A 12872-nucleotide genomic window follows, 5' to 3' on the forward strand; every position below is an offset into this window, starting at 1 on the left:
AAAAAAAAAAAAAAAAAAAAAAAAAGGAACACGTAATTGACACACAGTGGGGACGCTTATGGAAACAAATAGGATGGAGTATAAAACCGCAGGGGCGGGAAAGGAAAACATAGGCCACGCAGCCATTGTGAATAGAGAGACTGGGGCACACTGAGGGGCTCCAGAGACCCACTCCGGGCAGTTCTGTTGGGCAAGTCTTAACAGAGGAGAAGTTGCCTGGAGCCAATAAGTGCTGTGGACTCTGGGCAATTGGCAGCATTCTTCCAGAAGTCAGTCCCACTGGCTGGGGAATGCCTTATCTGATGGCACAGCACACCCATTGCTCTGGGCACCTTCCCTTATCCCTGTGATGTCCCAGCTGCCCCCAGCCCAGCCACCCTCCAGCTCTAAGCACCTCAAAAGGCCAGCGTATCACCCAAGCCAGCTGCCACATGGGCCATTTCTGGGGCCAGTGCCGTTGCTCTAGGCTTAGGCCCTGTCAGTGGGTCTGTCCCTCTGGGAACGGGGCTCTGTCTGTGATTGTTTTCCCAGTCCTGTTGCGGTTGTGCCCATCGGTGCATCTGGTTTCCATGACCACGGGTGGGGGGAGGAAGGGCTGTGGGCGGGGTCAAGGCCATGGCCTCCTCATACTGACCATGTCCTCCAGGGGCTTATATGCTGTGGCAGGGTGGGAAGGCCAGCACCAGGGAGAAGGCAGACAGGATGCGCGGTCCCAGGTGCCCGAGTAAAAGGAGAAAGAGCAGGGCAAGGGCCGGACAACATCTCTAAATTTGTGAGACGCTTCCAGCTCGTCATCTAATCCCATCATCACGACGTCTGGCCGATATGGTTACCACTCAGATTGGTGCAATGACATGATGGAGGTCACAAGGTCCCAATTTGCCCCCTCCACGATGTTACCTCCTTGAGGACTTGCAAACCCAGCAATGCCCCTGTGGATAGAAATCTCCCGAGGGTCCTGTTAAATGCATGTTGGGTTTGAACCTAGGACTGCCGACCCAGAGGTCCCCAGGTGAGGCCAATGCCGTGCAGACCTCACACACACGCGCTTCGAGTGACTGGGTCCTGGTGCAGGGTTTTCCCATCTTGCTTTCCCTAAGAAATCACCTGGAGGATGTGGGGATTTGGATCCACTAGGGACTCAGGACCGTGACTGTTTGATGAGAGCCTCAGGTGCCCCAGATGGATAGGACGGCTTGGGAAATGCTGCCCCAGAAGTGTGGGAAGGATGTGGCCACAGTGGGAGGCTTTGGCCGGGCACCAGAGCTGGGGACTTCTTTGTGGGGCTCCCATGTTTACCAAGTGCGCTTTCTCCAGCAGGAGAATGCCTGCCCTTGGCCTTGACATTGGTTTGGTGTTCAGTCTTCAGCAAGCTCCTTCCCGTCTCTCTGCCTCCACGTTGTCATCTGTAATATGGGGACGAGATGGAGGGAGGCACCAGTGGAAGGGGGATGTTGGCGCAGCAGCCAGGGATGAGGCAGTGTCCATCGTGCAAAGGGGAGAGAGGTGAGTGGAGAGTAAAAACAGCAGGGAGAGAAAGGAGTTAGGCTGTTGTGCTGGGTGCAGAGGAGCACAGGCGGGCCGGAACCTCGGTGAGAGTCACCGCCAGACCAGTGACCTTCCAGCCCCCACTGCACTCACTCACACAAGCCTTGTTTTGCCGCCAGTGGTGGTGGGGGGGGATGCCCGCCCCTCTTTCTCTTACCCCATAGGTCAGAACTTCCTACTCACAAGCTCCCTGGTGGCTTCCCTTACCTCCGACCCCAGAGAATCCTCCTGGGGGCCCCAGGCTATTGCCCTGCCCAGGCAATCCTCGCCTCCACTCTTTTGGGGGTGTCTCTCCAGAGTCGGTGTGTTCTCCCTGGGTCCCCTATTGATTTTTCCAGGCAAATGCTGTGGCAGTGCCTGGGCTCTCGGTCCATGGCCCTGAGCTGGTGCTTACTGCTCACTCACACATCCATTCAACAGATACATGCCCGGCTTTGTGTTTGGTGCTGTGGGCAATCCAAAGGGGCCCGATAGAGCCCTGCCCCTAGTCTAGTTGGGGGGCTAAGCCATGCACCCAAATCCTTGGAAGGTCAGGGAGAGTGTGGCTGTGGCTCTTTGGTGGCCAAGGTATCTCAGTGAGGGCTCCGCGTCCATCTAGCATTTTCTGACCACGTGTAGCTCCACAGCCCGAGTATCCCTCCTGCTGCTATTTTTTTTAAAGTTTTTTTTTTTTTTATATTTTAATTTATTTCTAGGAGAGAGACAGAGAGAAAGCATGAGCAGGGGAGGGTCAGAGAGAGAGGGAGATACAGACTCTGAAATAGGCTCCAGGCTCTGGGCTGGTAGTCAGCACAGAGCCCGACGCGGGGCTCGAACCCAGGAACCACGAGATCATGACCTAAGCGAAAGTCAGAAGCTTAACCGACTAAGCCACCCAGGCGCCCGCCCCCCCCCCCACGCTGCTATTTGAACAATGGCTCTGCCTCTGGGCGCACAGCCTGACTCAGGGCTCAGGTTACCACCCACCCTGTCTCTGAGCAGTTCTCCTGTGACTCAGGTGCCCAGATGTTCCGGGAGAGTACAGTTCCAGACTCCTAGCACCCAAGTTTTAATGTTATAATGCCTTAAACAAATATCGCCAAAAAGGCAGCCCAAGTTCTCTGAGTGCCGGGGCCAAGGGTCAAGTCCTGCCCCAGACAGAGGACCTGCGTCACCACAGAAGGAGATGAGCTATGGTAGAGAGGGAGCAGCCTTACCTGGAGGGACGAGGAAGCGTGTCTTCATTCTGTCTCTGACGGAGCCTCTGGGAAAGGAACTCCACAGGGTGAATCCAAGCCTGCAGGGATCGACCCCCTTCCCGCAGACTCAGGGCCCCCAGCCACTTGTTCACAACGGATACCACCCGCAGCCCCACCGTCAGGCTCTGAAGGACAAGAGGGGTGTCTGTGATGGAAATCCTCACCCTCTTGCACGGTGACTTCAGACGATGGAGACCGGCAAGCACTCTACGATCCTCCCAGCCCCTCAACGTCCTCAGCCGTGAAGTGGGGGGAAACCGCTGGTGGCCCAGGATGCTGAGACGCTTAAAAGAAAAGAACGAACCCAGGGCACATCCCGCTGCCCAGCAAACAGTCACCTCAGGCTCTTTTCTTCCTCCCTTGGCCCGTGTCTCCTGTAAAGAGTTAGGGCTTCAGGCACATGGCTGTGGCTTTACTGTAGAAATGGACTGTGTCTTGGGGCACCCGGGGGCGACACTAGTGGGCATCAGTGGCCAACCTGACCTGGAGAGTGGAGTCCAGTGTTTCCCTGGGTCTGGGGAAGAGGGAAGGCAGAGTCCCCCTCTGGGTCGGGAATGGCAATTAAAAAGGATTGCTGTGGGGCTCCTGGGTGGCTTAGCTGATTGAAAGTCCAGCTTCAGTTCAGGTCATGATCTGATCACACGATCTGTGAGTTTCAGCCCCACATCGGGCTCTGCGCTGACAGCTTCAGATCCTCTGTCCCTCTCTCTCTCTGCCCCTCCCCTGCTTGCGCTCTCTCTCTCAAAAAATAAATAAAACATAAAAATGCATAAAAAGAAATGTTTAAAAATGGGAGTTGAAAGTCCTCATTCAAAAAAAAAAATTGTGACTGTGCATGGGAACGGATGTTAACTAGACGCGTTGCGGTCATTTCGCCACGTATATAAATATTGAATCATTATGTTGTACGCCTGAAACAAATATAATGTTATTTGTCAGTCACACTTGAGTAAAAAGTACTGATGAGAGCTGGCCCCAGCCGAGGGGTCAGGTTAGCAGCTCAGTTAGGGATCTAATCTCTGCAGAATTACAGTCATCCTTGAAAAAGACCTTTGTTGGTTTTTGAAGTTTGGAGCTTCTAAAAGCAAGGCCCTTCTTCCCAGGCGCAGGGAGCAGGGGTGCAGAAACCTGCAGAGAGTGGGGAGGAGGCCCGGCTGCCTGCTCTCATCCCAGGCTGGCCCGCCAGCTCCCACAGACACTCCGTCTCTTGTCCCAGCACGATTCGGGCCCCATTTCTTCTTTTCATCCAGGATCAAGTTCGAACGGTTCTAAACAAACATATTGGGAAATAGGCCGTGCAGGGTGTGCGTTGGGGAGGAGGACCCTGAAAACGACAACAGCCAAGTGTACTCAGCCCGGGGGATTTCTCTCTCTACAGCTAAAATACAAGTCACTGGCAGGTGGGGTTGGCCACATGCATGGGGGCGGGGGGCACTCCGCCTTCGCCTGAATCCTCCCTGGGGAAGGGGTTAAAGCCCCCCTTCATCAACTGATAAGTAAACAAAATGTGGTATGTCCAAAGATAGGATATTTTTCAGCCATGAAAAAAAGGAATGAAGTGTGACACATGCTATGAAATGGATGAACGTTGAAAGTATTATGCTGAGTAAGTAGCCACATCCGAAGGACACATACAGCGTGACTCCCTATTATAGGGAATGTCCAAGAATAAGTGCACCCATAGAGACAGACGGTAGATTAGCAGTCGCCAGGGGCTGGGGGGAGAGAGAGTACGTGCAAATGCTTAATGGGTATGCATTCCTTTTTGGAGTGACGAGAATGTTCTAGAACTAGGCAGCGGTGACGGCTGCACATTGGGAATATAGTAAATGCCAAAGAAGTGTACACTTTGAAGTGGCTAAAATAGTGACTTTAATGTTATATGTCTTTTGCCACAATTTTCTTTAAAAGGCAAAACCTTTTCAGGCCTTGAGCATTTCCTCCTCCAGTCCCCATCCTTCTGACACTTCCCCCAACTTAAGGAGAAGAGCCCACTCGAGTGAAAAAGGACACTGTATATTTCTGTTAGTGTTGGTGGGGAGGGGCTGTCCACTGGCCAAAGAACGGCCCCACAGGGCTTTGACCGAGACTGTGAGTGTCACTCTCACACCTACCATCTTGGAAGAACGAGAAGAAAGACCCAGCCTCTTGTCCATGCCAGGCCTTCTTTCTCACCCACTGCCTGCCCAGCCTGCTGGCTGTTGCAGCAGCACTGAGCTTCTCAAGTGGTCACCAGCCGGGCCACAAAGGAGGCTGACCCACCCTGGCCTCTGCCCATTTTCCTCCAATACTCTGGTTCTTGTCACAGGGGAGCAGGCAGGATGGAGCCCAGGCTCATGGGATCCCACAACTGTATGGAGGTTCCCCTACAAGAAGGCGCCACAGGGCCGGTCTGGACATAAGCCAGCCCCCTTCATGCTGACGGGCCCCGCTGCTGGAGCTGGTGCAGATGACCACAGGGAGCCTGGACCTCCTCCTTCCTCGAGGATCATGGAACTTCATGAGACACCACACTCAGTGTGTGGTGGGCCAAACCTGGTCTGGGGGCCAGCCAGCCCATACCACCAGGACACCTCCAGCAGAAGCCTGTGCAGGGCTTGGCTGTGCCAGGGAGTAGAAACAGTGTTCAGAGACAGGGCGCTTGGGCCTAGCCAGTCCTCCAGCTGGGTGGCAGGAAGACATCTAGAAAGATTCCTTTTCCCAGGTGGCTCTGTGGCTCCTCTCACCCCAAGATGTATCTGCCTTCTCCAGCTTGTGTAGAAATGAAGACCCTAACCCCTGGGGGTGTCCAGGGTGCAACCAGCTTTGCTGCGCTGCTCCTGTGACTCTGTGCACCCTTCGAGGCTTATCTCCTCCCACGACTCACATTCCAACTTTTCCAACTTCCTCTCCTACCATGAACCGCTTTACCCTTAGAATATAGATGCTCAACCCAAAGGACCACATTCCCTTTCCCAAAACTTTGGGGGTAAGATATGTTCGGGAATTCAGCATTTTGGAGGTTTCGGGAAGGTGTATTCAAATGGTGTACGTATTGCCTGTTACAAAATACCACCCTCGAGGGTACGAAGCAGTACCTGTAATCAAGCGCATTAATATTTTCACAGTGAACCACCTGATATCCCTGCCAAGTGGGATAAATGGGGGCTATAAATAGCTTCACATCAGTTTAGCCCAGGTTTCGCTGCCAGATAGTTTTGGCAGCAAATATAACAAACAAACAAGCCTAAGCAAAGCTTTCAGAATCCGGGATTTGTAGAGAAGAGGCTGAGGATCAGTATTTATGCTGCATAAGAGAGAACAAGGCTAGCAAACCATCCTTAAGAAAATAAAAGGAAAGGGCTCCTCCTGTCCACTCCCTCCCACCAACCTGCCCTCTGAGATCGCCTGGCATCAGAGCCTCCTTTAACCAGCGCTGGGGACTCTGTAGAGGTATGCGCCACTCAACTAGCTGTGTGCCTTCAGGCCAGAGACTAAGCCACCCTGAAAGTCTTATTTTCCTGATCTCTTTCAGTGGGAAAAGGATTCCAAAGGCTCCTTTTACCCCTGACATTTTACCATTCTCCCCAATCCATGAGCCAAAGCTGGCCATACTGTTCAGGGAGAGGCAATGTCCTCGCCATTTGGAGCATCACAAGGAGCACCCCCCAAAAAGCGCTCAGCGCCCAGTGCCTCTCCCCCCATGAGTAGAAGGGGAACGTGGGTGCTAGGTGGGGATGACATACTGCCAGACAGACTGTCCTGGCGGAAGCAGAGCGCCACACCTCCCCTGTAAGAGACCCGTTAGCATGTGCAGGAGAAAGCCCTAGCAGGAGAGAGGCATACTGCAATTTCAGGTGGACAGCTCCAGGATCAATCGTGAAGCAAAAGATAGGAGCTAGAAAGGTTAACCCAAACGGCACAGGTCAAGGCGGAGATTCCTTACAGACGCAAGACTGTGGATTTTGGTATAAAACGGGGCTTGGTTCATCGCAGACCCCTTTTTTTTTTTTTTAATTTTATTTCTAGGAGAGAGAGAGAGAGAGAGACAGCGTGAGCAGGGGAGGGTCAGAGAGAGAGGGAGTCACAGACTGAAACAGGCTCCAGGCTCTGAGCTGGCAGTCAGCACAGAGCCCGACGCGGGGCTCGAACCCACGAACCGCGAGATCATGACCTAAGCGAAAGTCGGATGCTTAACCAACTAAGCCACCCAGGCGCCCCCATCGCAGACCCCTTTAAGAGTAGCAAACGGCTACCCTGGGGTAAGTTGTTCTTGCTGGGGATAACCCAAGAGGAAAAGGAAAGGGCCGCTGCGCGCCGCCGCCGCAAGGTGGCAGCAAAAACCCGCCAATGGCTCGCGGCGCGAGGCCTCCCGCCTCGGACCTGGTTTTACTTTTTGCCCGGGTTTGCACTCCACCTTCAGACGGGGTGGAGGGCTGAGCGCCCCGGCCAGGCTCTCCCGGAGCCGGAAGAGGAGCCTTCTTTGGGTATCATAAAGGCTCCTAACGTGGTGTCTGGAAACTTCTCGAGGGACTGGGGGAACGCAGGCCCCCTGACCCACTCCCCCCTGCCTTACCACCCTCAGGGAAATGGATCCAGTTCTCCCTCCCCCGCCCCCCCCCCAATCCCTGCTCTCTCTGCTGACAGGGTCAAGTCCAGGAACAGAGCTTTCCCAGTCACAGCTCAGGCGGCAACGTGAGAGCGAGTCTGGAAGCTGGGGCTTCCGAGGCTTGCGCCCTGACACCTGTCACGCCCAGCCACCCACCCTCGGCAGACACTTGCGGGCGCCGACACCCCCTTGCACAGACTCGCCGTGGTCACGGGGAGCGGGCTGAGAGCCGCAAGGTGCAATGGAAGAATCGGAGGACTCGGCGCGGAGAAACCGGAGTTGGACTTGGACTCATTCCATTTCTCTGGCTCTCTCTAATGGAAGCGCCGCTGCAGCCTGGAAAGCCTTCCTTGACGTCCCAGGGACTCAAACGGAAGACCCCGGCGCTGGGCCGCGGGCCTCCTCCGGGACCCGCCAGGAGGAGGACGCGCGGAAACGGTTTGCAGGCGGGTGCGCGCGTGGAAGTCGCGCGGGGCCGGTGGCGCTAAGACCAAGACTCTTTGGGCGCGGAGAGGCGCGCGTCCTGGGTGCCCGGCTTCATCTCTGACCCTCGGGGACCCCTCGGGCAGGTCCCCCTCCCACTCTTCTAGGGTGCTGGTCTCCCCAGGTCACTCCAGCTACTCCTCGAGGGCCCTTCAGGCCTGGGGCCTGCGACTCAAGCTTCCCCCCTTCCTCCTTCCCCTACCGCCCACTCGGAGAGGGTGTTACTGCGCAGCGGGACTAAAGCAGAAAGTGGTGGACTTGGGAGGAGACGTGGCCTGGGAGGGGACGGGTGGCCTGGGTAGGGGACGGGTTTCCCAACGAGGTGCGCCAGCCTAAATGGCTCTTGGGATCCACCGACAGACTCCTCTAAGGAGCATTGTGAACCACATGAGAGGCTAAAGGGCATAGTACTTCTGGAGAAATCGGGCAGCAGAGGATGAGATCTGAGACCAAGTCACAGATCCATAAAAAAGGGGGCAAACACTGAAATCATGCCATCGGGGAGCCCATAGATCTCCAACTAATCAAATCCTTCTCCATCTCTCCTTGAGAGTGTCTTTAACTGCTTCTGCCACCTTAGCTCAAACCCCGCTCCCTTCTTGCCTGTTCATTGGACATAGCCTCCTAACTGGCCTTCCGGTCACAGCCTCACTCCCTCCAACCATGTTTCTGACACAGAGCTCAGATGGCCACTGTAGCTCTCCATAAAGCTGCATTTGGCTCCCCAGTGCCCCTGAGATCAAGGCCACATAACTTGTCTGACCTTGTAGCTGACCCTCACTCACCCTTCTCTCAGATTTGATTACAAGTCTACTTAGGCAACCAGGCGCCAGCCACACGGCTTTGCTCTGGAACCGGAACCTTCTCCATGCCTTTGCGCCCTCTGTTCCAGCCTGGAATTTCCTCCAAGGAATCCAACTCATCTTTCTGGGCAAAGCCACCTCTTTGAGGAGCCCAGCCTGTTTCTACCCCCAAAGTTGTAATTAATCTTGACGCCTCCACTCTCCAGAACACTCTGTATGCAACTACACTGGGTTTGTTTGTTTTTCAGTGATGACTTTGACCATGCACTGGACTATGAGTAACTTGAAAGCAAAGCTTAACTGAGCTTCCCCCTACACCCCGGGGCCTTCTTTTTAGACTAAGCTGGATGTAGTCATACCCACAAGCACACATCTGTGTCTGGACACTGTTCCCTCCTCCTCGGGCACACCTGCAGGTAGATGTGTCCAGAGGTCTTGAAATAAATATTTCTCTTGCATCTCATGGGAATCTGTATGGCAGTCTCACTGAACACTCACCAAAGTTCACTCATACACACCCTTCACACTCAAACACACACCACGGAGTCCTATGCACTGTGAAGCATTGGTGGTTCAAAGTGAGGCTCAGTCCAATCTGGGAGAGGAACCCGCTGAAATCTCTCCTCATCCTTTGGGCTTCAGAGGAATGCCGGCGTGGAGCCCCTTGCCCCCAGCCTCTCTCAGGGCCAGTCCCTGTAGGAGGCACGTTTTGGTTGGAAAGTCCAAGTGCAGGCGCGAGCCCGAGTGTGCGCCCAGACAGGCAGAGCCTGAGGCGGCCGCTCCCGCCCTTTCCCACTCCCTCCTCTCTAATTTGCCTCATCTTGAGCTCTCAAAATAGGATCTTGGGAAAGTATTTCCTCTGCTACCGGGAGCCCACGGGCCAGAAAGATGGATTGGAAGGGGGCACCGGACGCACAGGCATGGCGGAGCATATGAAGATAGGGGCTGGCTGTGTGACAGTGGCCAAGTCCTGGCCCTCTCTGAGCTTCCCGTGTAATCAGAGCCGCCAACAGCTGAGACGTCAGTGGTGGCCATGGTCTGGATTCCATACGCCCACGTGTGTACTTGTGTCTGTCGGTCCGTCCCACCTCCCAGGCCGGCCTGGACGAGGCGAGGGCAGCGGCCGGGTCAGGCTGCAGAGCCGGAGGCGCGCACGCCCGTAATTAGCAGAGCGTTCAGTCATTAAGAATTTCTGTTTGGTCGCAAATTAGTTATAATGCTATATAGTCATCTCGAAATCCAGCAAACGAAAGCCAGTGCCGTCCTGGAAGGGCTTCAGGCAGCCCCGGGGCAAAGGCCCGGCTACCGCCTGGGGCGGCCCGGCACCACGGGGATCCCGGTGCGGAAAGGCGGCGCGGCGGGAGGAGCGGGGAGCCCGGCCCCGGGAGGCTGGGGTTCGGACGCAGCGCCTCCCAGCGGCCTGAAAGAGGAAAGACGGGGTCCGAGCCTGCGAAGCGCGGACAAAGGCCCAGCGCGAGCGCGCCGCGGAGGCGGGGGGGGGGGGGGGGGGGGGGGGGGGCGGAGCGGGGACTTGGGGAGCGCACCCCTGCAGAGCGGAGTCGGCCTCCTCCCGGCCCCCCGCCCCGGGGGCCTGCCTCCCACACACACAGCCGGGCTCTCGCTCACCTCTGGGCCTCGCCACCGCCTCAGACATGTTTGTTAGGTTCCTGGACCGCACACACTCTGCAGGGGTCCGAGAACTCCTCCCTGGCCCCGAGGCTCACCTCTTGCAAGCGGAGAAGAGCGGCCGGTGTTTCCTGATCTGTAGCGACCCCAGCCCCACCGCCCCATCCGTCCTCCCGCAGAGTGGCTCCCCCACCCCCCTGGGCGGGGCGAGCCCAGCCCGAGGAGATACAGACACGCAGAGGGGGCTATCTTGCCTTGCTTTCTTGCCAGCACATTCTGTACAGTCCTCTGTGTCTGAAGGGTTACACTCCGGCGGGCTAAGGCCCTTTCCTTTCCCAAAAAGAGTGTGGGCAAACTGATGAGAGTCGTGCGCTTATTTGTAACAAGTGGAGAGAGAAGGCTGGGAGCGCAGACGCGGCCTTGTTATGGAGGGGGGTATTGAACCTGTGTCTGCTACCGGAGGCCGTGTGTGCGTGGGGGCGGGGGGGGGCTGTGCGTGTCATGTGAGTGCAGTCGCATGTGGGGGTCCCTGAGAGTGCGGAGGGGGGGGCTGCTGCTGAATGCAGAGAGGGCACTTTCAGGGCGAGCCTCTTCTGGGCAGAGGGAGATGCCTGGGGACGCAGCATACTCCCCCCCCCCCGCCGCATACACTCGCAGCGCTCAGCTCACTTCCCAGGGCCCACCTGCCCTGAGCCTGTGCGCTCCCGGGCACTTCGTGGAGACTGAATTGTTCCGGGGCTCACAGCCACACCCTCTCCCCAAACAGGCTTGCGCTCCCCTCGGTGAGCCCAGGAAGCAGCTGCTCCCCAGTTTCCCTCCCCCTTCCTGTTCCTGTCTTCCCCACTTTTGACCTCAACCCTGCTCTCCTTTCTCTCTGTCTCTTTCTTCTCCTTTTGGTGTTTCTCTCTTCTCTACCATTTCTCTCCCTCTTCACTAGTCTCCCTGCCCTTCTTGCTCGGTAAAACAAATGTCCCTGAGCATTTGGTGCTAGATTATAAAAGGGAGGACCTCCCCCACTTTCCTGGCCGCTCCCAAGATCAGCTAGGTTTCTCTGGCGGTGTTTATCTAGTTCTCTTCCTATCTTTGGGGATCCAGCCTCCTGGTGTGTGTGTGTGTGCGCGCGCGCGCGCGCGCGCGCGCGAGTGGGTGAGGTTGGGCAAATGGGTGGCCTCCCAGTGCCTGGAGTGAGGCAACGTGGTTTGGGGGTTGTAGTGCCTCTGGGGGACCTTTCTATTACGTCTTTGGGTTGGCTTATGCATATTGTGTGTCCGAAGGCTTCCTCTTATGTATCCTGTGTGTTTGTTTTGGTGGATGGGGAGAGGCTGTGTTCTCCACTGTATTGATTGCTCATCTGCCCCCTTTCTTATACGTGAACTTTCGGCTAGCCCCTGCCATTATATATAGCGGGCGGCACACTGAATTATTGGTGCCAATGCCGTTGTATGCAGACATGTTTCTTTCGCGGTGTGGATAGCTCTGGAGAGGGCGCAGTTGTGAGACAGGGCATGTTTGTGTGTGAATCTGTGCAATTTGCAGCGTGTGTGCCCTAGAGAGCGTGCCTGTGGGACGGAGGGAGGACGGAGAGTTCTTGTGTTTGCGGGTAAGGACCGAAGTAGAATCTGTATAGAGGAAACGAGAAAGGAGGCCCTTCGTTGTGTAGGGAAGGAGGTTTGTGGGTGACGGGAACCTGCTCCGGGGGTGGTGGGTGTATGAGGAAAGGGCGGCGTTGGGTTTGTGATGAAACGGCTCGGGGGTGAGGTGTGTGCATAACATGTGAGTTGAGGGGTCTGTGTGTTGATGATTGTGTGTGTGTGTGTGTGTGTGTGTGTGTGCGCGCGCGCGCACACACGCGCGGTGTGGCCCGTCGGCCTGGCTGTGCCAGCCTGCTCCTGTGGAGCCCCGCCCGACACTGCAGAGTTCAATCAGCCACTGCATGAATACACTCGAATGGAAAGTTGTGCTCAGCTGACCGGAGAAATCGGAGCCGGCCAGCACTGCTCCCCTCCTCCCTGGCTCCCTCCTGTCCTTCTTTGGGCCAGAGGGCCGCCAGGCCTACTCACCACACCGGGACAGAGGCGGCTAACCCAGCTGGGGCTGGGAGGGACGGCGGGGGGGGGGGGGGGGGAGGGGGGCAGACCTGAGCTCAAGGAGCTGGGGGCGCACACCCCCGAGGGCTGGGCGTCTCTCATCCTCAGTGCTTGGGCACGCAGGGGATAGGTGAGGGTGGGGGAAAGAGTCGATGCAGCCGGGGCTCCAGGTGACAGCCACACAAAGACCGAGGCAGAGACCTAGAGGGCCACAGAGGCACTGAGAGACAGGGAGAGGGACAGGAGACAGGGGCATCCACTGCTCAGGGAGGCCAAGTGCACCCAATGCGCCACAGGTCTGAGACTAGGCTTTGAGCTCCAGCAACTCTGGTGATGGACTAGGTCCAGAGTGTGCCTGGCTGGTCAGTCCTCTTTGCACAAGAAGCTGAGAGAGCCACTCTGCTGCCACCACCCACAGTAGGGTTCATGTGCCACCCCGATGTGGCCCAGTTAGGCGTGGGCCTGGCCTCTGCATGGCCTCCCTGGAGCCCTCCCTACA

Source organism: Hyaena hyaena, unplaced genomic scaffold (genome assembly GCF_003009895.1).
Source record: "Hyaena hyaena isolate Hyena2069 unplaced genomic scaffold, ASM300989v1 scaffold_64, whole genome shotgun sequence".
In the NCBI taxonomy this organism is placed as follows: domain Eukaryota; kingdom Metazoa; phylum Chordata; class Mammalia; order Carnivora; family Hyaenidae; genus Hyaena; species Hyaena hyaena.